At 35.1% G+C, this 25,475-nt stretch overlaps 1 protein-coding gene and 1 pseudogene across 2 annotated transcripts in view; one reads left to right on the top strand and one right to left on the bottom strand.

Annotated features, from left to right (window-relative positions):
- Positions 1-25,475, bottom strand: part of MARCHF1 (membrane associated ring-CH-type finger 1) — an 864,354-nt gene that overhangs the window by 651,658 nt on the left and 187,221 nt on the right. The gene's annotated exons all lie outside the window — the stretch shown is intronic.
- On the top strand, positions 21,365-23,668 carry LOC129481196 (endoplasmic reticulum chaperone BiP-like; annotated as a pseudogene).

The following is a 25,475-nucleotide window of genomic DNA, read 5'->3' on the forward strand; positions in this document are numbered from 1 at the left end:
ACAAATAATGATCCAGCTGATAAAGAAATCAAGAAAAAATACTGTTTTTGGTAAAATAATCAATGAATAAATTTAGCCAAAAATGTGAAAGATTTATAAATCTTTATATTTATAAATTTTTAAATTTTATAAATCTTTAAATTTATAAAGCTTATATACTCTCAGACTTATGAGGGACATTATTATTGTCATCAATATTATCAGTAAGTGTTTATTGAGCCTGCATCAACATAATGAGATAGCATTATCTTTTACAATCACCATGGTTGTAAAGATTAAATGAGACAATATACGTGACAAGGCTAGGCACTTAATAAATGTTTACTAAATATTAGCTTACTTATGGTTCCTTCCCTCAAAAAGCAAACAGTCTGTTAGGGTTGCCCAATAAATTCTTGACCATAATGAGATATTGATGAAAGAAATTGAAGAAGATACAAATAAATGGAAGGGTATATTATATTTGTGGATGGGAAGAATAATTAATATTGTTAAAATGTCCTCCCTACCCAAAGGAACATGCAGAATTAACACAATTCCTATCAGAATTCTAATGATGTCCTTCACAAAAATAGAAAAACAAATCCTAAAATTCATATGAAACCACAAAAACCTGAAATAGACAAACCAATACAGAGAAAGAAAAGCAAAGTTGGAGACATCACACTTCCTGATCCCAAATTATATTACAAAGCTATATTAATTTAAAAAGTATAGTATTGTCAAAAAAGACACAAAGGCAAATAGAACAGAATAAAAAGTCTAGAAATAGATTCAAACATATAAGGGCAATTAATTTTCAATAATGTCACCAGGAGGACATAGTGGGGAACAATAATCTCTTCAATAAATGGTCTTAGAAAACTGGATTTCCACCTGCAAAAGAATAAAATAGAACCCTTAGCTTGTACTACACAAAAATCAACTCAAAATTGATAAAAGACATAAATATAAGACTGAAATTATTAAACTCCTAGAAGAGAACATAGAAGTGCTTCTTGACATTGGCCTTGGCAATGATTTTCTGGATATCACATTAAAAGCTCAGGCTACAAAGGCAAAAATAAATAAATGGAACTACGTTAAACTAAAAAGCTTTTGTACAGCAAAGAAAATACTCAAAAAATGAAAAGCCAATCTAGGTACCGGGAAAAAATATTTGCAAAACAAACATCTGGTAAGGGGTCAATATTTAAAATTTATAAAGTACTTTTACAACTTGGTAGCAAAAAACTAAAGTGATTGAAAAATGGGCAAAGAATCTGAACAGCCATTTCTCCAAAGAAGACATAAACATGGCCAACATGTATATGAAAATGTACTGAACATGACTAATAATCAAGGAAATACAAGTTAAAACCACTATGAGATATCACCTCACACCTGTCAGGACAGCTGTTATAAAAAAGATAAGAGATAGCAAATGTTGGTGTGGGTGTGGAGAAAACAGAACCTTAGTATATTGTTGGTAGGAATGTAGATTGGTACAGCCATTAATTAAAAATTGAGCTACCATACAACCCAGTAATACTTTTTCTGTGTATACATCCAAAGGAGATACAATCACCACCTTGTAAATATATCTGCACCCTCATATTCATTAAAGCATATTCACAATAGCCAAGATCTGGAAAAAATTTAAATGTCATATATCTGTATGTGTACATATATATACAGTTTGTGTATACACACACACAATAAAATTTTATGCTATTTACCACATCAATGATGGGCCCGCAGAACATTATGCTAAGTGAAGTAAGCCAGACACAGAAATAGAAATCTTGCATGATCTCACTTTTATGTGGAACACACACACACACACACACACACACACACACAAACACATACACACTCCTACAGTTGACCCTTGAGCAATGTGAGGGTTAGGGGTGCCGACTTTATCCACAGTCGAAAACCTGTGTATAACTTTTTACTTCCTGAAAACTTTACTACTGATAGCCTACTGTTAACTGGAATCCAATAACATAAAGTTGATTATGACATCTTTTTTATGTTATATGTACTGTACAAAGAACTTAAATACAGAGAGATAGAAAATTTAACAGTGGCTACCATTACCACAGGGTGGGGAGGCATGGCCGACAGACATAGGTCAAAGGATAAAAAAGTAGCAGCTATGTAGGATGAGCCAGTTTAGAGATCTAATGTACAATATGAAGTTAATAAAACTGTTTTGCATTAAGGATTTTTGCTGGATAAGTAGATTTTAGCTTCCCTTGTCACAAAAAAGTAACTATGTGAGATGATAGATATGTTAATCTGCTTCATAATAACCATTTTACTATCCCATATCATCATATTGTAAACCTCAAACATACACAATACAATTTCTTTAAAAAATTAAAGTAAACTTAAAACATCAACCTGGAGATAGAGTTCCATCAGCCTACTCAAGACCCTTGGCTTTGAGGTGCTCCTTTTGTCTCTTCCTATATTTCTCCTGACACCCTTATTTCATGCACAAGATGATAAATATATAGGCATGTTCGGTGAGCTTGTCCAGTCTAATAAAACTCCATCACAGTCCAAATGAAGCGTGAAGCCAGTTAAAGGCTTTTCATCATTTCCTCACTTATATAATCAAGTTATCCAAAAAATCTTACATCAAAATGCTGAGGGTTTTCAAAAGACAGACTATAGATTACCAATAAAATAACTAGTTTCTAAATGTGGTCTTATTTTAAAATGTGTTCTTTTGGGATAATGGCAATTCATAAACCCCCAAAAGAGAAACATATGTTTTTTAAAGTATGTAACATTAAATAGTTATAGAAGCAGAGAGCTTTCAACATATTAAAGGCTCTCTATAATTTAATGGTTTTAAATCAGTTAAAGTCGAAAATTATACAAAACCATGACCACTCAGGACGGTGGACACTGGTCTTGGTGAATTAAAAATCTATCACTTTTGCAAAATGTCCATTACCCTTCATTCAACAACAGTAACTCATGCCATTTTCTGGCCAGTTTTTCTTGCTCTTACTGCTCTCTGTACTTTCAGCCTGCTTAATTGGACTCAGGTGAATTTTGAAAGCCAAAATTCTCAGCTATCTTCCCACAAAGGCAGATGTACAGGGAAACCACCAAAAAGAAAAAATGAAAGGATAACACCTTAGGTCCTATGAATATAAGCCAGCTCTTAGAATTAAAATTTAAATTTTCCATAAATTTGATGAAAATAGTAAACACATCTCAAAAAAATTTAGTGTGCCATTCTAAGAGCATAATGAGTTGAACTACACTGTCATGGACACACAGCTTTAGCATATTTTGCAAAGGTCTACTTTTTCATGAAACTTAACAGGTATTAACTGCCTTTAATGAAAATATCTTTAGTTCGTGATAAGTGGGTGGTAAACTTCAAAACTTGTTTTAGCTTATATACTCTCAGACTTGTGAGGGACATTATGACTGTCATCAATAATATTATCAATAAGTTTTTACTGAGCCTGTATCAATATCATGAGATAGCATTATCTTTTACAATCACCATGGTTTTAAAGATTAAATGAGACAATATATGTGACTATGCCGGGCACTTAATAAATGTTTACTAAACATTAGCTTACTTATGGTTCCTTCCCTCAAAAAGCAAACAGTCTGTTAGGGTTGCCCAATAAATTCTTGACCATGGTGAGATATTTCTATGATTTCGGTGGGAGAAGCATTCCCAATGACGCTGTGGGAGTAGGGAAGGGCAGAGTCATTTAAATCTGATTAGAAGAAATTATACTTCAAATAAATTTTGAAGGACATATAAAAGTTAAATAGTAGGAAAAAATTTATTCAAAACTAATGGACGAAATCCCTGTGGAGGTGAGAAGAAATGTGATCAGAATACTGGAGGGAAAACCATTAGAATATCCTGGTCAGCATGTTACTCATGTTCACAGGTCACAAATATTCATGAGTAATTATGACAGCTCCTATGTATGTTCATAAAGGCATCAAAGAAAATCTGACAAAATTAATTTAAAATGGAATAACTAGTTATTGTTGGTTACTTACAGAGACCCCAAATTGGAAAAAAACATGTTTTTCATTTTATAGTAAACAATATATTTAAATGTTCATTTTTTATCATTCAATAAATATTGCAATTAATTGAATGCTAAGTACAGACTACCAGAAAAATGTCTTATGCACGTATTTGCCCTTAATAGTACTTTTGTTCTTTTATAAACACCTTTATTTTATTATTTATTCTAATAATTCCTTTCCAATGTGAATACTGAAAAACTTGTAAATTCCATCAACATAAGTGAAACAAAGAGCATGTGATTATTCACGAGCTTGAGTGTTTCCATTACTGTAAGTTACTGTTAACTTAGAAAAATGACTATATAATTAAGCAACATTAACAAGAATAATATAGAGTAGTAATATAATATATATTTGTTTATGTCTACCCACTTGATTTGAAAGTGTATGGCTTGGTGCCATTATCAAATGTTTATCATACTGTGTAATATTAAGTGAAATAAGTGATTAGAAGATTATAGGAATGATTCTCAAATAATAGCTAAAAATTTTAAAATCAAAGTTATTACACCATTAAAAGAAAAAAGTAGGAATACATTATTTTTTCCAAAGTTTATTAAGGAAGGCACACAAATTACTAGAGTACCAAGCCTAAAATGAATTTAAGTACACTTTTGAGGAATAATAAACTAAAAAATAAAACTTATCATCAAAGTCCTCAGTATACTGACTTTTCCTGTCATCCAAATGCCTCATCTCATTGGAAACTGGGCTGAGGAAAAAAGGCATTCAGCCTTTTAAACTTTGGTTCAGAAGATTTCTCAACAAATATTGAAATCTAAGCTTAAGGAAACAATAGTAATACAGCAAATCCAATATTTCTTTCATTTTTCAATTATTCTATTAAGAATGACATTCTGATTTGACCAAGTTTATTCCATTTTGTTGGGTAAAATTTATAGTGAGCGCTGTCCTTCTGGCCGGCACCCAGGTCACTAGGTCATAGCCTGTCTCTCCAACATGGGGTAGAATTAACATGTCAAACCACAACCTCTGTGGCTCAATATGGAGTCTTTACAGTAATCATGTCTATTTACCCATCCTCAGATCCTCCTTTCTTGGCTACCCCTCATTTTCTCTAGTCTATAAGAGCAGAAACTATGACATCATCTATGTGGCTTCATTATTTCCCTAGTGCCTAGAACAAAGAAGATGAGTGAATGTGTTTAATAAAATAAAATGAAAACCTATAAACAAATTAAATTCTTGTTTATGAGATTATAATCACTTTATAGGTGGTAAACAAGGTACACCTTTTCTCATAAACAAGAATTTGCTTATAAGCTTCAATTTTATTTTATTAACCAAATTTACTTATCTCACTTATCTTACCTTCTTTGTTCTAAGCACTAGGGAAAGAACGAAGCCACTAGACGATGTTATAGAATATTAAATTATAGACAGAAAGATCTTTGCAAGTTACAAGTTATGTAAGTCTCCCCTTAGTTACACACACAGAGATGCACAAATTCATTATCTTGATCCCCACACAAAAATTTTTTTAAAGAAAATTAAAGGATAAAAATCAAGGTGAAAATATACGTAAATAAATATCTTAAAGTAATTTTAGGAAGTTTAAAAGAATTATTTTTTTGTGTCAGGTGATGATAAAAGGACACTTCATAAAGTCACTATAGGTTGGGCGTGGTGGCTCACGCCTGTAATCCCAGCACGTTGGGAGGCCGAGGCAGGCAAACCACGAGGTCAGGAGACCCAGACCATCCTGGCTAACACGGTGAAACCCCGTCTCCACTAAAAATACAAAAAATTAGCCGGGCCCACGTGGTGGCGGGTGCCTGTAGTCCCAGCTACTCGGGAGGCTGAGGCAGGAGAATGGCGTGAACCCAGGAGGCAGAGCTGGCAGTGAGCCGAGATCGCACCACTGCACTCCAGCCTGGGCAACAGAGCGAGACTCCATCTCAAAAAAAAAAAAAAAAAAAAATCACTATAATAGTTACTTCACACAATTCTTAAAACTGAAATCTAATGGAGTAAAAATTTGATAAACTACAATGTGCAAGGTTTGAGTACAAAAGAAACCAAATACATATTTCCAAATATTTAAGTTTTGCATTTAAATCAACACTTAGACTTTCTGGGACAATTAAACACACATTCCAGAACAGATTAATATTTTGTCCTGGAAAATAATTTATTCTTGAAGTCTATAGTAAGAACACTAATGGCAAATATAATTTATTTAAAAGATGATCAATAAAATTAACAATTGTTATAATTTGGGCAACCCAATTTTATTTGCTCCAAAATGCATATTATTATGACTGTTTTTTCCAGTTATTACTTTCAAACCAAAGATGAGTGAGGTTGACTACTTGTACTGAATGTCATAAGTACAGATTACTTTTACAATAGCAAATCAGACAAATTGTTAGATTAAAATAATAATGGCAGATGCGATTTAATATTGTTTGGATGTGTTTCCCCTCCAAATCCCATGTTGAAATGCAATCTTCAGTGTTAGAGGTGGGGCCTGGTGGGAGGTGTTTGGGTCATGGGGGTAAATGACTCATAAATGGCTTGGCGCCATCCTCGCAGTAATGTATGAGTTCTTGATTTATGAGATCATGTGAGAGCCAGTTGTTTAAATGAACCTTGCACGTCCTCCCCTTTCTCTTGCTCCCTCTCTTGCCATGTGACATGTCTGCTCCCACTTTGCCTTCTGACATGAGTGGAAGCTTCCTGAGGTGCTCACTAGAAGAAGATGCCAGAGCCACACTTCCTGTACAGCCTACAGAATCGTGAGCCAAAATAAACCTCTTTTCTTTATAAATTACTCAGCCTCAAGTATTTCTTTAGAACATTGCAAGAGCAGACTAACACACAACTCCTTTCCTTTCTGATTCTTAAAACATGTTTCCCAATTTTATAATAAGTGCCATTCTATTGTTAGAAAGTATAACTAGGGAGGTTAAAAAAAAAAAGGTAATTACTCTGCAGAAATTGTCTCACACTATAAGGTCAACAAACTTCCTAAAACATGTCCATTAGAAAACAGTAGTCAATATTTCCTTCTGAATTAAAATAACAAATTTCAAAGATAATAAGGGTATTCTTTATGGCTCAGCACATGCTGAGATTCAATGTGCAATCTTGGGCTTTATGTGTGACTAGTCCATAGTGAGAGGTGGGAAAAAACAATAAAGAAAAAAAAATCACCTGCATCAAAACTGACAAATTTCACTATAACCTCTCAGCTTCTTGGTTGCCAGTTACACAAGTAAAAGAGTGTTATGTAAGTAATGGGGTTGATTGAAGTGAAGTAAATACAGAGCTTAAAAGTGAGCATTTCTAGAAAATATTGTTTCCTTCCTAGCTTCCTTCCTTCTGCCCTTTCTAAAATTATTTATTAAGCACTGTGCACCAGATGTGTTATTCAGCATTAGAAATATGACTGTGATGTTGCTCAGAAAACAGAAAGGACTGCAGGGTGATTGTGGAGTACAAGTGAGGAGGGGTACGAGATTAGGAAGGCTGGAGGAGCAGTTCAACCTGATGGTTGAGTCTACTGAGATTGTTTCTCCCAGTTTTCTCTCTTCAGGTGCTAGAAAACCTCAGTAGTCAAGTGTTTCGATTAAGCTTATAGGGATTCATTTTTTCTACTGGGTTAAAGGTGCAAGGGAATGTAATCTTATGTTGTTCTAATGTATTTGTTTTAAAATAGATGCATTATTTAACAGTAGTAGATAGTTGTATAGCTGTGCCTGATACCTACATAAACCTCATAAAAAATACCATAGAAACTAATTCTGGTAAATTATTAAGATAAAAGAGTCATGCTTTTCATAAGCCACTACTAATTAGCTAATTGTTCATCATTTGAGGAAGAGAGTTTTGTTTTGTTTTGTTTTGTTTTCATAAAAATTGGCTATGAGATATCTTGGGTTCATCCAGATGGTGTATGTAAGGATAAAAACTGTAAAGCCTTCTATTTAGGATATGTTTTGAACTGTGAGCAAAGCAGAAAATCCTTAATACATACTGTAATTATCCTAGCTCTGCTTCTTACTATCGTTGTCACCCTACACAAACCTCAACCTATTTAAGAATTAATTTTCTCATCTTTATAGTAAAGATAATACGTGCCTAGATTTGTGCAAATGAAATAACAAATGTGGATTACTTGATATAATGGCTAGTAATTAATTCACTGCAATTATGACTTTTTATTACAAAATTATCCACAATTGAATTATCCACAATTGATTTATGCATCTAAAAAGCTAAGAAAATTTAAGCCTTCAGGGTATAAATCTAGATATAAATATCCACAACCTTGCCCCCTATCCTCCCGTAAGTTCTCACATTTGTTCTAATGGTAAAATTTAGGTCTTCTCAATACTATTTACTTTACTTTTTTTCCCAAGGCAATATAATTTCTATATAAAATTAATCTATGATAAGATTCCATTATGATGGTTAATTCTATGTATCGACTTGGCTAGGCCATGGTACTCAGTTGTTCCGTCAAATCCCAGTCAGCTGTTGCTGTGAAGGTACTTTGTAGATGTGATTGACATTTAAATCAGAAGACTCTGAAGTAAAGCAGATTACCCTCCGTAATGTAAGTAGACTTAATCTAATCGATTGAAGGCCTTAGGAGAAAAGACTGAGGTCCCTAGACGATAAAGGAATTCTGCTTCCAGTCTGTCTTCGGACTGAAGACTGCAGCACTGACTCCTGCCAGAACTTCCAGCCCACCACCCTGCCCTGCAGTTTGGGGCTTGTTAGCCCCAGTAATCATGTGAGCCAATTCCTTACAATCTTTCTCTCTCTCTTTCATCCCCCCACTCCCCAACACGTGTGCATTATCTTGGTTCCGTTTCTCTGGAGAATCCTAATACACCCCTGTAATCTTTTCTAAATTGTTTCTATTTGGACCTCAATAACCTAGCACTGTTCCTAAATTTAGCAATCAGCCCTCATCAAGTCAATCATCAAAAAAGCAACCTAAATTTGCTGGAATATATGGATAAAAATGATTTTTTATATCAATCTATTGATAAGAAATAAAGAAATAAACTCAACAACTAAAAGTTTCAAAAGACCTTTGAATATCAAAAGGTATTATCAGTATGGCCTGAAAAAGCCTCATAACATCTCACTTAACTCAAACCTTTGCAGTTTCTAAGGCAAACCTGACTAAGTACAGTCGCTGTGACAGAAATGCCAAGGGTCGCATGCAATAGACATAATCATTTTATACTTGGTCTTCACTAATGTAGTGTTAATTATAATATAGTCATTTGTGCTTGCCACATGCACAGACATCGAAGCAAAATAGTGTCAAATATTTAGTATCATACAGCACTACCAAAAGGTATCAAATATATCAAATATATTTGCTATGGATTTTTTTTTCTGTTCAGACTGATACATATCACAAGAGAAAAAAATAGTCATCCCATTTTTAAATGACTTCAGGTAATAACAAACCCCTTAGTAATTCTAATATTTAATTGGCCTAAAATTAACTCCCTAGTGACAAAAAAGATACAGGAGTACAGAATTATGAAATCAGAGAGCCAAATAATTATCAGAATTAATATGATCCTACCCTAAGAATTTGGGAATCTAAGATGCAGCTTTTCTGAGATAGAGATAGTCCATTTTTGTGTTGCTAATTTTATTTTTTTCACACAGCTGCCTCATGGAAATATCATCATTAGATCCACTAGCAGGGGCTTTAATTTTATAGTCCTTCTATGACACTAAATAACCAAGTGATAGGTTTCTCAGGAAACACACTGAGTGTCTGAAAAAACTCACTCTGTGAATAACCATCAGGCCTTCTGATTCCTTAATTTTATTCTTAGATTTTTCTTGATTTTTTTCTTAAATTCAATTTGTTATTTATCTGAATACCTTATGTGCTCTCTCGCTCTCTCTCTCTCTCTCTCTCTCTCTATATATATATATATATATATACATGAATGATAGAATTAGGCATGTTTCTTATCCCCATGGAAACGACAGCTTAATTAAATGATTTATACAGCCTTTTCTGATATATTACTTCATATAGCCCTTAATAGTTTCAAGTGTACTGCAGTGAAGCTAGACAGGAGTAGGACATTTGTGTTCTTTTGTGCTGTACCTCTGGCATCTGGAACAATACTGGCACATAGAAACAGCTCGTAAATCCTGACCAAGTGATTTGATCAATGAACAATCTCACATACACTATTTTATACAAGTAACTTTCCTATGGCCAAAAGAGAAATCCTTTTGTAAATAATAAGACCAAGACGTAAAGAAGTAATTTACCAAAATCACACAATAAATAAGGGACAGAACTGAACACAGAATCGAGGTTCTTTGATTCCTCAGCTGCTGCAATTACCATGCATGGAGAATTGCATGGCTTGTAAATGACAAAGGAGATTATTGTGGAATGAAGTCCATGTCATCTACTCTTTCAGAGACTCAATATAGATTTGTTTTTCTGCTTTTAAGGTAAAACTAAGGACAAGTTCTTTTTCCTCTAACAAGGTAGGTTTTTTAATGGAGAATGCAGACTTACTGGATATGAGTTAAACAAAAGCAAGCTTTCATAATGATAGCAGTAAGTGACATACTTAAGAAGAAAAATGGATGGTCCCAAACCCAGGGAAAACAAAGGGTTACACCTTTCATAATTTTAGGTAATATGTCATGCAAACATGCATGCAGATTTCTCTCTCTCATCTCTCTATCTCAGTGTGTGTGTGAAAGTGAGAGACACACACAGAGAGAGAGACAGAGACAAAGAAAGTCAGAGACAGAGAAAGAATGTGGCTAAAAGTGTACTTCTGCATCTGTCAGATCACAAGAAGCACTGCATCTGCTTTGGTCTTGAGAGAGACAGTAATTCCACCATCATGAACCTGAGGTATAACAATTTGACAATCTGTCCTAGACAGAATGTCACTGAAACATGCTCTTTTATTGATCTATAACAGAGTACTGATGTGCAGCGATGGTCTTATTTTACACAGAAGACCTCAGTTTTCTGAAAATGCATCCTTGAACCCAATCACATTCAAAAAACAGTACATATATCTAAATTCAAATAACTTAAATATAATACAGTTACATCATCTTGTTTGTAGATTTGGACCTAGTGGTGTCAACTACTGTGTACTGTCTTGTTAGGAAAGGGGTAAAGTATTTGTACCAAGTAACTTTAGTTTGGAGATGCCTAACTCCCCACCTGCTCAACCTTGATACAGCCAGAATAGACAGAAAAGCCTCTGGACAGAGGTGACTCCTAAGCAGAGGCCTGACTGAGGAATAGATAAACACAAGGAGAAAGTGCAGGAGCAAAATTATGTGTCCAGTAAAGATCTGGGCTTTCTGGAGGAATAGGGAAAGGTCAGCCTGGTTGCAGGAAAGAGTGCAAGATGGATATAATGTGAGGTTTCCTTATCTCCCTTAACAATTTTAATTAATGACGTAACAGAGAAACAATTATAATTGGGTCTGTGCTGTCCATCAGATCTAAGGAGCTCAAGCTCCTAGATTAAATCACTGAGTACTGATGGTACTATCTGGTATATGAACACTTCAATATCACTACAGTGTTAATTACTATGCCATATTTGGATGGGTTCGTGTTTTCTTTGTTAAAATGGAGCTTAAGGTCTAATAATAATAAAATTTTGACTTATTTCAAAAATACTGGTATATTTTACTATACTAATTAAATTAAAAATATGCTTGAGCTTAAAAGTAAAAATATAAGGAGAAGATAATCATACAAAGGCCTAGGGAAAATGAAAATTACCAAAACAAAGGAGAAGCCTTTCTCCCATGAGTTGACAAACCGTGCATCACAGTTGTTGGTCTTTCTTCCCCTAGAACCACCCTGACCCTGAGAGGAAATGATACCACCTGGAGAAAAAGTTCAGGGCTGCAGTTGATTGAGAACACCAACGTGGCACGCAGACTCTCCCTGTGCTGGCGGGCAGTGTGGTTGTGGGATGAGACTATGTTCTCCTCCTCATACTGTTGCTGACCGTTTTCTGTTTCTGTAAGTGGCTTATCAGTGAGCACTGAGTTTGCCAGGGGCATAATCCCAGGGAGCAGAAGGAGCTGGTGATGAGATAGAGGGAGATTATTTTTTTCCACCTTTTTAATAGAATTCTATAAAGGAAAGGCTGTGGTTTCCTCTCTACACCAGTACAGGATTCTGCACACAGTAAACTCTTATTAAGCTAAAATTATTAAAAAATAATAGACACCATTTGTCACAAGCTCTGTATTGTGATTTCATTTAGCATTAATTTCTTATAGCCATATTCTTATGGCAAAGTATGTAATACTTGAACAAACAAAAGAAAATAGTAGTAAGTTTATATGGATTAGCAAAGAATACACTAATACAATAATATTTAATAGTTTCAAAAACACAATATGCTCCTAAAGGGTACAGAAACCACTGAAAATACAATTTGCCTAATTAATGTCAGTTGACGTAATAAACCTCACTTCAAAAAATTAATTACTTGGATTTAAAATACATACACACACATACATATAGAGGCTGTAAAGGGCACCTTAATGAGAAAACTTTGCACATTCAACCTTTCTTATAGGCTAATATGACAAATATCCTTTTTATAAGATACTAGTAATGTGTCTTCTCATTTGTAGTTAATTACTCTCCATCTGGCAAAATCTCTTTTTTAAAAAAGAAAATTTTGATTTGCATAAAAACAATTAGATGATCTATAACCTACAGTAATACTGAACAAGTCAGGAAAAATACTGCTCAATAAAATTTTGCTCAGTCTAAAAATATGTTAATAATTTCCAGAGGGAGAATTTGAATACTGGCTAAATTTTTACAGCAAGGATTTACTAGGAAAAAACTAACTCCATACTAGATGGTAAAACTTCTGATGTTGGATATTTGAGTTCATTCACCACTGACTCTCTAGCGGTGACTTATCTTTGTACTTTGCAAATGCTGATTAACTGTTTCTTGATTGAAATTACAAGACTTTAATAAAGGTCATATCCTTTAGTAGTGAAAGCACTGAATTAAAAAGACAAATAAAATTTTCCCAATGTTTAATTGTGAAAAAATTTCATGATTAGGCACAGGGTTATACATTTTTTAATGCAGGAATTTATATTGAATTATGGCTTCTGTGCTGGTAATTTTATTGGATGTAATAAATATAGAGTTATTAGATAAATTCAACATGTGCTGAATTTAAAGAATTTTATGTCATTTGAACTTTTACATAAGTGTTTGTAAAATACTCTTGCCTAAGATGGAAGATTAGTGCAACTAACCTTTCAAGAAGGTCAATTATATAAAATTGCTACCTGATAGTATTCTAGCTGTCCATTTAATGTTCATCTAATAATTTTAAAATTATGTTTCAGGGTTGCATTGACTGAAAATTACATGGAGCTTGGTAACAATAAAATATTTCAAGGCTTAAGTTTTATTAAAATACAAGAACTGGCATGGTGCCCCTTTACTTTTTATAAAGGGAGGGATTATGTAGCAGAGGAGACAGTGATACATCGTCTTTAAGCAGATAATGTTTTATTTAGGTCAAGACAGCAGAATATGAGTCTGGGCATCCAAAATTCACCCTAATTCTCAGAGACATTTATGTTAATAATCTCTTGCAAGGCACTCTAACTCTTACTATTTTGTAAGATTTAGTAAGTAATAAGTAATACAGTTTAGACCAATGTAGAATTTAGTGTTTAAGGAGAAAATGCCATTAGAATTGCTACATCCGCTTGCCATCTTTATCTCCATTGCTCTAGTCCAACCTGCCATCTCTCACCTGAACCAGGCAACAGCCTTCTCACTAGGCTACTTAATATCCATTCTAGACAACGTTTACCTTCCTAAAACTTGTTTTCAATTCTGCAACCAGAGAAATCTTCTCAAAGTAAAATTCTCATCATCTCATTTCCTTATTTAAAATCCTATTTTACTGGAGTTCCGCTGCTCATAGGATGAAAACAAAATCTTAGTATGTCTTGCAAGCTTCCACAGTGTGGGGTCCCCATTGCCTCTCCTACTTTAGCCACCTAAGCCTTCTTTAGCTCCTCACACCCACCAACCTTCTCCCTCCACAAAACATTTGTGTGAACACGTCCTCTGCCTAAATACATTGGCCTCCTTTGACTAATTAACTCCTACTCTCCCTTCAGTGTTAGCTCCCAAATTAGGTAAAATTTTTCTCTTTAAGGCTTTCATGGTCTTGTATATCTTTTTGTATCTCATATATAATATGTGTATCACATATATGTGTATACATATACACAAGACACACAGTCATATATATATATACACACACACACACAAGCGCACTATATTTGTACACTATGTATATCTAATTTTTAGCACACACTAAGGCATAATAAGTTATATTAACTATGTTCAAGAACTACAACTAATTTCATGCTAGGGAATAGACAAAGACTCCAATTTGAAAACACAGAAGAGGCATTCTAATAAAATTCTAAAATCTTACAAAATAAAACCCCCCAAAATAGTACCATTCCCAGTTATTTATTTCCATGACAGTTTTTTGATAACTTTTCTATAATGAACAGTGCTAAATTATGATGCTTCTTCGGGAAGGTGATTATATTTTTAGTACCATCAAATAGATGTGTTAAGCGCTGCTTAGAACATGACAATATAGTCCTCGCTCAAAGATTTTCTATTAATAAAATTATTCTTCCTTAGATTTATGATCTTCTTTTTATACTGTGGCAACACAGTCCATGAACTACTGTTATTTTTAAATTTGGTTTCAAGTTAATGTATTTTAGCTAAGGACTATGCCACAGTTTCTTGAAATTCTATTTTTAGTATCACATTATAAATTCTCTGAATATAGACAAAATTAAATCATTTGCCAGTGTCAGCTTTTTCTCTTGGGACTCAATCATACATACAACCTATAATAGACAATTCATGCTGTACAATTAGAACTTCAGGTAAAAGGTATTTTTTTCTCTTTTCTCTGAAATTCATTAACATAAACTAATGAATGAAATTCACAGATAAACATTACATTGACAAATACTTAATAGCTATGAAACACTAGTAGGTTTTTCATAAAGACATTAATATGTAGACATAATCTGGCTCCCTCTAGATCTCTGTGCTCTTCTCTAGACCACATAGTGTAATGAGAGAATGGGAGCCTGACACAGATCAATACAGTGAATAAAGATAGAATAATTTAGAAAAGATTTAAAAATGTAATCACTAAACTTGACTCATAAATATATAGCAATTTTTAAATATTTCTATAAAATATTTTCAAAAACAAAATTGACCTTGTTAAGGTCAAAAAGCAAGAATTGTATAGAATGTATTTTCTAAGTTAGGTATATAGGTGTCAGAGAAAGCAAGGCATATTAGTAAGTAAAAAAAGCAACTTGCAAAGAAATATAAGTTCATTTTTCTCAAAGAATATCATCTCCTTCCTTCCTTTCTTCTGTCCTTCCTTCCTTCCTTCCTTTTATACATGTATCAATAACATATAATATATACACATTTTTAGTGTTTACATGTATGTTTATAAAATTGTCTGATGTATGTACAAGAAAAACCAGTTACAATACTGTTACACAGATTTTACAATCTTATATTTTAAATAAATAATTCTAAATTAAACAAAGAAGAAGCTTCCAAAGTCAGCTACACAGTGATGCTCAATAAATGCAAGACTTCTGTTATTAGAAATTAGTAATTTGATATTCTTTATACTTTTCCAACCTCATATTTTTCCTCTGAAAAATTAAGTTCACATTTTTGTGCTATTCTTAATGGAGATAGCAAATATCTAAACATAAGACTTCTTATTTAAAAAAAAAACCATTCATGTCAAATGATAGAGTCTCAGAATTTGAAGTGACCAAGAGATCAAAGTGTAAATCCCTTATTTTTAAGCTGAAGCATTTAAACTTAAAGACTATTACCAATTTAGCCTTAACTTCCCTCAGCCTAATATTAAAAAGTTCTAGTTCTTATACTTTCCTCTTATTTTACATTTTTACAACTGTTAACTTTTTCCATTCTCTAATTGTTTGATCACTAAATTTTAACAGGTTATATGACTTCAGGATTCAAAAAGTAAAATGTTAAAAAGCAATATACATTAAAAACTCACCTTAAATCTCTATTCTCATCTACCCAATCTAATTCAATTCACCCTACGTAATCACACTTATTATTGCCAAATGAATGTATGATTTATCTTTTAATTTTCCCAATGTAATGCATAAAAAGTGGTATTTGAGAATTATCTGTTCAAATCTTTACTTATTGATCCACTGAGTATTTGATCTATTTCTTTATAATCTTTTTTTTGTGATAGGAGTAGAAAATCTTTTCCCCATTTTTTCATTTACCTTTTGACTTTGTGAGGTCTCTTGCTATGTAAAAGCTTCTGATTTTTATGTGGTCAAAAGCATCAATCTTTTCTTTCAATTTTCCTAATTTTGAATTCCAGAAAAGCCTTCTCACTCTGTGGTTATAAATAAATACCCTACGTTTTCTTCCAGAAGTTTTGTTGCTTTGTTTAAATGTACATTTTTAACTTTCGGAGCCAAAATTATTCCAGGCTGATGCCTTATACCACGCATAGTGCTGGGTGATGCAGCATTGACAAGATAAGCAGGTAACCACCATCATGGAATGTAAAATACAGCAGAGGAAGAAGCCAACCATAACCCTGATTCAAATAAAGTGCAATGGAATTCATGAGACATAAAGGTCAGGATTTTATGGGAGCATATGATAGGGACATTTAATCAAGTCTAGGAGAGAAGAAAAGAAAATAATCATCATGGGAAAGTGACATTTAGGAAGAGGTAGGAAAGAAAACTACTGGTCCTTAGTCCACTGAAGGAGGCAGCAGAGGAAAGAGGCAAGAAGAATGAAAGTGCTCCAGGAAGAGGTTCCCTTTAGAACAGTCCAGCCTCTTGGAGTAGAATCTTCAAAGTCTTGTATGAAATCTATAATTCCTTGGCGGGAGGGAGGCAATAATGGGAAATCATAAGAAATTTTTTTAAAACTCTGAGGTTCAGATACAGGTATTGCTCGATACAACAGTGGCAGAAACTCATAAAGTGTAAAGCTGGTTTGCTCAACACCACAAGATGAGATTTTACAACTTTTTCCCTGTATAATTCTTCAGTTTTCCATTTACGGTTTCTATCCCTTCACTCACCCCATTGATTATAGGTACAAATTTGCAAGATGTGATTTGAAATAAACTGAGAAAACAGTATCTTCCTCGAATATTATCTATATGCTTTTGCCACATACCTCTTTTCAATCTTTCCATATCACCTATTTGGTGAATAGTTATCCACTTTTAGCTTCCACATTGAAGAGAAAGTAATTCTTTCTACCAAAAGAATTACATGCCCATTGTTACAAACACAAAACACAAAAGGATACAGTCTACACTGATGGACATGGATTGTGCCTGAAATAAAAAGGGTTATACCAGTTAAATAGTAGCAAGAAGTTTGCCTAACCTATTGATAGAAAACAAACCTCCAGAGATATTAGTTGATAAAGACTCACACAGAATAATATGCTTAAACAATAACATAATCAAACATGAATTCCCTTGGTGTTATGGCCCCTAAAGTAATGATCAACTCCCAGTGTTGACCTGACCATTTGAGATACACAGGAAAAGCCCAAGCCTCATCAGACCTGTCCTTGTAGTCTCAGCTAGCCGTAATGCCTCAATGTAATTCCAAGATTCTGAGTGATTATAAATGGATCCTAATAACCAAACCTACATAGAGTATGTCATCTAAAAATATTGGTACAGCAAAATAAAAAGAGCTCTTTGGATGGCTGGTAGTGAGAGTGGCACAACTAAGTGAATGTACTTAATGTCACTGAACTATAAAATTAAAAATGATTAAGATGGTAAATTTCATATTGTTTGTATTTTATCACAATTTTAATGAGACATAAGGATTTAAAAAGCAAAATTTTAAAAATGTGTGTTAACGATATAATAGGTCATTCTAGACAAACTCATTTTATTTTCCTCACAAAACTCTTTTAAGAATTATATTTTGATGCCCAGGATGTGTGTTGGGAATGGGCAAAAATATCAGTAAACCTCAACTCTTGATGGTGATTTCTGTTTGTATTTGCTGTATGTTGCATTAGCATACTACATTAGTTTTAGCTAAGACTCTAATAGTAATATTTTCAGATAAACATTATAGCACACATAAGGCATCTGAGTGAATGGTTATTTTTGATTGAATTTAGCTTTTATTTAAAAGACAAAAATATTGGCATCACTATATCCAATAACTTCATTAGGAAAATTTCTTTCCACACTTAACCAGTCTTGAGTTCTGCACACGTCAAATAAGTTTTATCTGATATGTTACCATATACTAGCAAAACAGGTTTTATTATAGAGTCATATATACTGCCAGACAACATTAAGTACTTAGAGACATAAGGATTGTTGAAGAGCAATATATTTCTACGATTAAATTTCATGTTTGTTTTCATGACATCTGAGGCTCAGTTGATCTAAAGGAAGAGTTATTAACTCAAATATTTGCTACAAACTCTGGAGAGTTTAAAAGTAAGACTTTTTTTCCCCATTGAGATAAGAAGATGCCTATATGATCTATACAAAATAAATTACTTATTTTCAGAAAACGTAAACACTAAAATTCCTTCTAAATTGTAGAAGATATTAAAACTAGTCACACACACACACACACACACACAAAACATTTCAAGCCAATATTTAAAGTTCTTTGCAAGAGTCTATGATTTTATTGAGGGTTTAATAGGACAAATGCCAATTTCTGGTTTGTTTTGTTTTGAGATGGAGTCTTGCTCTTGTTGCCCAGGTTGGAGTGCAGTGGTGTGATCTTGGCTCACTGCAATCTCCGCCTCTGGGTTCGAGTGATTCTCCTGCCTCAGCCTCCAGAGTAGCAGGGACTATAGGTGCCTGCCACCACAACCAGCTAATTTTTGTATTTTTAGTAGAGACGGGGTTTTGCCATGTTAGCCAGGCTGGTCTCGAACTCCTGACATCAGGTGATCTGCCCGCCTCAGCCTCCCAAAGTGCTAGGATTACAGCCGTGAGCCACTGTGCCCAGCCAATTTCTGGTTTTAATAATCTTTGAAAATGCAGTAATCCTGAAGCCCCATCATCACTAACGTGAATAATGTGTTAAATTCAGGATCTCCTCGAGGGTAGAAAAATTGCCTCGATTAATCATTACTTTGGTGAATGGCTCTCCTTTTTAAAAAACCTGTCATCCTCAAAGAATTGATATCATTTAGCCACACTCTATGTGATTCTATTTTGTAAAAAATTGAGAACCAATACACTGCTCACTTCTAACTTTCTACTACTGACTTTTATTCAAGCAGCGATGCACTCTATGAGCCAGTGCAATCTTTTTGGCTTCTGTTTGAAAGGGTGCCTTTTGTGTTATCTGACCCTACTGTCCCATTCTTCAAAGCAGAAACAGTATGATCTGAGGTGAAGAGGAAAAGCTCTCTCACTCCCAGTTTAAAAACTCAGATTTGCTCAGATCTCTCTTTCTGTACTTTCTTAGTGGCAGAAGCTCACATGAATAAAAGCCTCAGGGCAATGTTGAACTATTTAAGAACTCTTTAAGTTTTGAGCTAAAGACCTCTGAAGAGTTCATTCTTATCTCCTAACATTTAATTAGCTAGATATTATCAGGTTTTTTGTAATATAATGGCTATTCTTAAGTAGGCTACCTGTGGACAGGTGGACACCTTGAGGGTGTGTGACTAAATCCCAAAACTAGAGAGGAATGTATCCAAAGGCTCTAGGTTAGAGCAAGGATGTCAAAGGTGTCGAAAGTAGTTTCCATGTTTGTGAATCAATTATTTATAAGTATTATTATTATTAAAAGCAATATGACTTGAGATGGTATCAACTGCCTTCAACAATGGCTGAAGCAATCTTTTTTTTTTTTCTTTGCATGAAATGCAATAATCTTCTGATCTTGCTCAACCCTCAGCATCTGCACACCATCTATGGGCGCTGAGTGCACTTGTGTGTTAGGGAGATAGTCTCCAAGGATTTGGTATTTCTGCTCATCCTCTAAGCAAAAGGCATTGACAGCTTTGTTCAAGGAAATCTACAAAGCTGCTGTGGGGGCAGGGAGCAGATTTGCTTATGCACCAGGGTCATAAAGCTAGGTCTCCCTCCTCTCCTGGAGATGTTCCAGGCTGATAGAGAAAGTGTCTCCCTCTGGATCAGAGGGCAGATTGGTTTCCTGACCAAGAAAATATGAAAAATGTCTGTCTCTAAAGTGGAGGATGAGCAGGTTTGCTTGAAGTCCCCTTATAAGTCTGGATTTCCAAGGCTCCTCAGCTATGGCACAGACCCACCGTGTGTATAGTATCTATCCAGGCTTCCTCCACATCGCCCCCATAGGACCTGGAGGGGATGGGGATTTGATGTGAACTTGAAGCTCATGCTGTCTGCTGTGCTGTGAGTAATAAACAGCTACATCATTCGGGTGTGTTGTCTCTTCACTGACTGAATCTACGGAAGCCTGGCAAGGACAACTGGCAGCTGCAATATTTGCTGCTGCTTAGGATCTGCTTGAGCACTTGACAACACGGACCCCAGTTGTAGGTAAATAAAGAGAAATCAATACAATGTTTTTAGTAATAAAAATAAAGCATAGCCTTTAAAAGTGACTAGTCACAATTGTTTCATGTAATGATAGGAATTTATTATTTATAACTATTTTCACCAACATAGGTCTATTCAGCCTTGATGGCAGATAGCTTGTTTTGCATGTCACTTTCCCCATCTTTTTTTGACTGTTTAAATGTCAAATTAGAAAATCTAGTAAACCTATAAATTATTGTAAATGGCAATTATTTCTAACACTGTGAAGCCCTTCAGAATACTCAGATTGAACATGGGCTCAGAAATTCTGAGTGTTTTCTTATAATTTTCCATTAAGGGCCATTTCTAGCACTCCTTCGAATGCCAGGTCAGCAAGCAGGGCAGTTAAAACTCGAAAGGTGAGGGCAACATAGAGAATCCAGATCTGATTTTTGACTGCCTACAGTCCCAGAAATTATTTCTCTCTGCTTTTGCCACATTCGGTTGTGTTTTTTACATACGATCAAGTATATGTACAAAACACTTTCTCGATGCCAGCCGAGACAGCACAGACAGACCGACCGACTGAGGTGTTTCGCTGGCTTCACTGCCTGCGACGCCCTGCCTGGGCTGCCCAACTGGCTGGCAAGATGAAGCTCTCCCTGGTGTGGCGATGCTGCTGCTGCTCGGTGCAGCGCGGTTCGAGGAGGAGGACAAGAAGGAGGACGTGGGCACGGTGGTCTGCGTTGACCTGGGGACCACCTACTGCTGCGTCGGCATGTTCAAGAACGCCCGCGTGGAGATCATCGCCAACAATCAGAGCAACCGCATGACGCAGTCCTATGTGGCCTTCACTCTTGAAGGAGAACATCTGATCGGCGATGCCACCAAGAACCAGGTCACCTCCAATCCCGAGAACACGGTCTTTGACGCCAAGTGGCTCATCGGCCGCACGTGGAACGACCTGACTATGCAGCAGGATATCAAGTTCTTGCCGTTCAAAGTAGATGAAAAGAAAACTAAACCATACATTCAAGTTGATATTGGAGGTGGGCAAACAAAGACATTTGCTCCTGAAGAAATTTCTGCCATGGCTCTCACTAAAATGAAATAAACCACTGAGGTTTATTTGAGAAAGACGGTTACCCATGCAGTTGTTACCTTACCAGCCTATTTCAACCACGCCCAAAGCCAAGCAACCAAAGACATTGGAACTATTGCTGAGCTAAATGTTATGAGGATCATCAACGAGCCTATGGCAGCTGCTATTGCTTATGGCCTGGATAAGACGGAGGGGGAGAAGACATCCTGGTGTTCCACCTGGGTGGCGGAACCTTCCACGCATCTCCTTCCATGCGTCTCCTCTCTCCATCTCACCTCTCACTCCACATCTTCAGAGTCATGGCCACTAATGGAGATACTCATCTGGGTGGAGAAGACTTTGACCAGTGTGGCATGGAACTTTTCATCAAGTTGTACAAAAAGAGGACTGACAAAGATGTCAGGAAAGACAATAGGGCTGTGCAGAAACTCCAGCAAGAGGTAGAAAAGGCCAGACGTGCCCTGTCTCCTCAACATCAAGCAAGAATTGAAATTGAGTCCTTCTATGAAGGAGAAGACTTTTCTGAGACCCTGGCTCGGGCCAAATTTTAAGAGCTAAACATGGATCTGTTCTTCTCTACTCTGAAGCCCATCCATTAAGTGTTGGAAAATTCTGATTTGAAGAAGTCTGATATTGATGAAGTTGTTCTTGGTGGCTCTACTCGAATTCCAAAGATTCAGCAACTGGTTAAAAAGTCCTTCAATGGCAAGGAGCCCTCCCATAGCATAAACCCAGATGAAGCTGTAGTGTATGGTGCTGCTGTCCAGGCTGGAGTGCTCTCTGGTGATCAAGATATAGGTGACCTGGTACTGCTTGATGTATGTCCCCTTACACTTGGTATTGAAACTGTGGGAGGTGTCATGATCAAGCTGATTCCAAGGAACACAGTGGTGCCTACCAAGATGTCTCAGATCTTTTCTACAGCTTCTAATAATCAACCAACTGTCATGATCAAGGTCTATGAGGATGAACGACCCCTGACAAAAGACATTCATCTTCTGGGTACAATTGATCTGACTGGAATTCCTCCTGCTCCTCGTGGGGTCCCACAGATTGAAGTCACCTTTGAGATAGATGTGAATGGTATTCTTCGAGTGACAGCTGAAGACAAGGGTACAGGGAACAAAAATAAGATCACAATTACCAATGACCAGAATTGCATGACACCTGAAGAAATCAAAAGGATGGTTAATGATGTGAGAAATCTGCTGTGGAAGACACAAACTCAAGGAGTGCATTGATACTAGAAATGAGTTGGAAAGCTATGCCTATTCTCTAAAGAATCAGATTGGAGATAAAGAAAAGCTGGGAGGTAAACTTTCCTCTGAAGATAAGGAGACCATGGAAGAAGCTGTAGAAGAAAAGATTGAATGGCTGGAAAGCCACCAAGCTTCTGACACTGAAGACTTCAAAGCTAAGAAGAAGTAACTGGAAGAAATTGTTCAGTCAATTATCAGCAAACTCTATGGAAGTGCAGGCCCTTCCCCAGCAGCGAAGAGGATACAGCAGAAAAAGATGAGCTGTAGACACAGATCTGCTACTGCTGTAATATTGTAAATACTGGACTCAGGGACTTTCCTTAGAAAAAAAATGAGAGAAGTCAAGTCTCAAATGTAATTGGAATCGTCACCTCAGAGTGGAGTTGAAGATGCTATAGCCCAAGTGGCTGTTTACGGCTTTGCATTAGCAGTTGCTCACATGTCTTCAGGTGGGGGGCAGAAGAATTGGTCATCTTAAAAAGTGGGTAAAAAACCTGGGTTAGGGTGTGTGTTCACCTTCAAAATGTCTTATTTAACAATTGAGTCATGTGCATCTGGTGTAGGAAGTTTTTTCTGCCGTAAGAGACACCAATAAATGTTAGTTATTTACACTGGTCTAAAAAGAATACTTTCTCAAAGGAAAAATTTTTAGAAAGAGTATCCGAGAATGTCCAACTTCTGACTGTTGAGTTTCATCTTCATATGAAATCCTGTTATATTTGCAATGATAGGAAGTCTTTCTCCTTCAGCCTTGAAGCAATAGGTTCAGACTTTTTAGAACAGAGGACACATCACCAACCTAGCCACCTGGTCATGTCCCTTGAAATCATGGTACTCCTTTTTGCATTTTTAGTATCAAGAAGCAATTGTTTTTATTGTTGTTTCTTTGTTGTTATTGTTGTGTTTGTTTATTTCAAACACTCAGGAAATTGTCTTTCCCTCAATGGTCAGCTGACTTCAGGATAGATCCACAGAATTGTGCAAATCTCTTTGCATACTGAAAAGAATGGCATTGTCTGACAGTGATTGGATCATAATAATAATTTTCACCATTTTCTTCAATATGCAATGTAAACAAGATTCAGAGTATGGACTGAACATCAATGCAAAATTCTTTTAATTAAAGTAAATATGTTCTTTCTTAATCCTCATATAGCTGAAGCTGAATCACCATTGCGCATCTCCCTTATGCTGTGTTTGCACAAATGCCAAGAGCAAATTCATACTCTGCACATTAATTGACTAATATACCTATAAAGTATCTGTTAGAATACATATTAGAAAGTAATTGCTTTTACAGAATATGTAATTTAGTGTGTCATCACGCATTGTTATTTAACAAAGAAATGTTGCCAGTAACTCATTTTGTTTTCTCTCTGAGTATAATATTTATAATTATCTTTGCAATTGTTTCTACAAATTTTTTGGAGATAGTATTATTTATTCTTCTTTCTGCTTTGAGGAATGCAATTTTGAATGATGGCTCTAAAGTTGTGTGTCTTCTCTACAAAAAAATATGGAGTTAATCAAGTTTGTACAGGGAAATGTAATTTTGCACTTGTTCTGAAAAATCACAATTTGGCAAAATTTTATAAGTAATATGTTAAAAACTCGAGGCAAATGGATTGTTGGAATCCAATATAGTCTAGTTTTCTGAGAGTCATACTTCTTATTTGCCCCATTTTAAAATGGAGTTCTTTGAAATCTCTACAGTCACACTTGCTGACAGATACGTATTCACATCCTACATTTTTACTCAAATCCTATTCATGATAAATATTTAGTATATCATATGTGTTGTAACACTGTGTTTCTATTCTTATTGTAATTACGACTCAGGAATTGCTTTTGGGATATTAGTTTATTTGGGGAAACTAGTACTAGAACACAACCAATGGTAAAATATGACAACTTAAAATGTAATAAGCCTAGATAAAACAAACCAATGACAAGAATAATCTCAAGAACGATTGTACCTCACTAAGTAAATATTAGGGAGAAAACTGACATTGCAGTGCATTCCCAAGAAGTAAGAGCATAATTATTACTAAAAACAGAATAGAATTTCTATAAAGATTATCTTAATTTGTAAATTGTTAAGCATACGATTATATCTATTCATAGTTTACTCTAAAAGTTCATAGTGTCTGTAACCAGGTATTTGCTGATTATATTTTAAAACAATTTTCTTTTAAATTCATACATCCTTGCTTTACTTTTACCTTAGGATTTACTATTTACTTATATAAGTTTAGGAGAATTTAGCTTTTAAAGCCACAAACTGAATAATTAATTATGCTCAGCTTCAAAGTAAACATTATGATGCAAAGTCTTCTATCATGAGCCCTCATAAGAGAGTCAATCATTCAGGCAGCCAATACCAGCAAAGTGAAAAGTCAG

Source organism: Symphalangus syndactylus, chromosome 4 (assembly GCF_028878055.3).
Source record: "Symphalangus syndactylus isolate Jambi chromosome 4, NHGRI_mSymSyn1-v2.1_pri, whole genome shotgun sequence".
Taxonomy (NCBI): domain Eukaryota; kingdom Metazoa; phylum Chordata; class Mammalia; order Primates; family Hylobatidae; genus Symphalangus; species Symphalangus syndactylus.